Raw genomic sequence first — 2,881 nt, 5'->3', positions numbered from 1 at the left:
TGTGCTGGCAGTAATTCCAAACCTGTGGATCAGGAATGTCCGCAGCTCCTGGATAGTGGTGCTGGCGGAGAGTCTGAGAATAGGGGAAAACAAGCCTACCTATGGAGGAAGTGTCTATCCCTGTGAGGATGAACCCCTGTCCCTTCCATGATGAGGCTCGATGTGGTCACTGTGTCACTTAGTGGCTAGTTGATCACCTAAAGAAATAGCGCCCTAGCAGGGCTCATCAGGGCCTATCATGGCCCTCTAATCCTGACAAGCTGCATATTCAGAGGCAGCAGCAGCTGGATCAGCCTTGGTTGGTGGGAGTCAGTGCTGTGCTGGGCCCATTGTAGCCTCCAAATATGAGGTCACCTATGGGTCCAGCAGCACTGACTCGCACCTGCCAAGGCAGTCGGATGACCTGGCAGGATGGGCAAGTGAAGGGAGCTAGTGTGGTTCCTGCATGCACGCACCCATCCTGCCAGGTCTGAGCGACCCACAGTGAAGGCTGGCTAACTTGCATTTGTCTACTTGGTTGCTCACTGACACCTCATGGGCAGGTATTTTCTGCGTGGATGGGGTGTTAACCTGGGGTTCAGGGTCAATCCACATGGACCATTTCCATCTCATGATGGACACTGTTGGGCCCATCCAATCTACGACTCTGTAGATCACACAGAAGCCAATTGATATAAGCAGTTGGAATCACATGATTCTTGGTGTCCCACGGTCAAGAATTCTATCTGATCAGGGCCAGTAACACTAATGTTGCCTCCAGAAGGTGGCATATGTGTCTGCTGTGGATGACATGATCTTACTCCAGAATCCAAGGCCCTCCACTGTGACCTTCCCCTGATGCTTGGTTCAGCTCCATTCTGCATCTTTCCCCACCCCTGCCACCTCCAGCACCAGGGGGACTGAGGGACGGTGGCTGCTGGCACCACAGCCTGGATCTGCTGCAGGGTCCTCTCCTGTGTGGGCCCTACTTGAAGCTGGCATCCTCGTATGTCACCAAAAATGTGTCCAAAATGATATACCTAGATATGGAATGTAGTGTTGTCAGAACCCGAAGAGATTCACCAGGCAGTGTGCTTCTCTCTCTTTTTTTTTTTTTTTCCAGTGAAGATGAAAGATGCAACAGGTTCTTTTTTGTTTGTTTTGTTTTTTTGTTTTTTTTGTTTTTTTCTGTTTTGTTTTGTTTTCACTCGGAAGAAATTTCCCTGCATGCCCCTAGCCACCACACCCATAAAATTTCACTGTAGTGGCCACTCCTGAAGTTCTGTAAGATTTGTCCTCCTCTTCCTGGGGTGCATGTGTTTTACCAAGGCCTCCAGCATACTTTCCACCTTCTTTCTCATCCATCCCAATCTATGATGTTGCCAATGAAATGAACAGATTGAATATTCTGTAGAATGTTCGGAATCACTTAAGACTCTGTTATAGATAGCGGGAGAGTTCTAATAGCTCTCAGGGAAACTGTAAATAACTATGATATGAATATGAATAACTCCATATCCACTTTCTAATTGGAAAGGAAAGCACTCAGCAAATCCCCGGCGGCACACCATTGGCCTGCAGCCTTGTTAACCTCCGCTAGCAGTGATATGCCGCCAGCATGGCAGCTGCAATCAAGACTGCCACTAGGTCAAGTCTGAAGTAATCCTGTTCATTCTTTAGGTCCCATCAGGCTTCAGCAAGGACAGAATACACGGAGATAACAGGCAACTCCAACACCACCCCACTTTCTACAGCTGTCTAATGGTGGTGCTACCCCCACAATACCTGCAATAACCTCCACAAGACCTGCCCTGGGATGTCATATCACTTCCGATTCAGTTGAGAAGGGGACAGTTTCAGAGGCTTCCCTTTGGCCTTCAGCCCAATAAGAGTCCTCACTCCACAGGCGAGGGATCCAGTGTGGGGGTGACTCCAGCTGCCAGTGCATCAAGACCAATTATGCACTCAGGAAATAAGGAAATAAACAGGGCTGGGACTATGGGATTATGAGCTATAATGTGTCCCGGCCTCTGGAAGCCCCTCTCTGATGGGACATGATGGTGTTGTGGGAATCTGAGCATCAATGTCAGCTCACAGCCAATGTCAATCCTCCCCCAAATTCGGCCTATTTCCCTTGCCCAGTGTACAGTCTCCTGAGTAAATGGCTGTAGGTTCCTTTGCAGAAGAGCTCAGGGAATTGAGCCAGCATACACTTCCATGCTGTTCCAGGGTCTTCCTCCTATGGATATGGACTCCTCCTCTGTCACTGGGATCTGAATCTGAAAGTTGGCTGAGGTCTGGGCATTGAGAATGGATTATGATTTTGTATTGTGTCAACCACGCTCAGCCTCCTACTCCTCAATTCTTGCTTTCTTTCCATAGATATCAAGCAGCACCCTTGCTGGCTGTCCTTCTGTTCTGAACCTGAGACACTGCTCTCTATTAACCTTCCCCACATCCCTGCAGGTCAAGCACAGCCTTGGCTGCTTTGCTGGTGTTGTCATGGTAACTGTGCCCTCTGACTTTTGCAGGTCAATGCCACCACTATCTTTTCACTATCTCTATCTTTTCAGGGCCACATCCTCAAACAGATAGTAACTAGCCCAACTCTGGGACCACGTTTCCTATCATCATCCCCACCCTACAGAGGACAGAACCTCAACATTTCTTAGTGATGCAGATCTCTCTCACCAGCACGTTCATGAGGGCTCTGGTACAAGTTGTGCCCTCTGGGCCTTCTGGTGGGACATGACCCTGATGGGCCTCTGGCCTCACATAACGTCTCCATCCACACCTCGACTTTCCTCAGGCTTCTTATTTCATCCTCTGCATGTTCCAGGGCAACTAAGTTGTGGTTAACTTGTTGAGAGTTGGGCATTACTTTTTCCAGTCTACATAGAGC

Source organism: Macaca nemestrina, chromosome 5, assembly GCF_043159975.1.
Source record: "Macaca nemestrina isolate mMacNem1 chromosome 5, mMacNem.hap1, whole genome shotgun sequence".
NCBI classification, from domain to species: domain Eukaryota; kingdom Metazoa; phylum Chordata; class Mammalia; order Primates; family Cercopithecidae; genus Macaca; species Macaca nemestrina.
The sequence above is the reverse complement of the archived record's forward strand: the minus strand, read 5'-3'. Positions refer to the sequence as shown.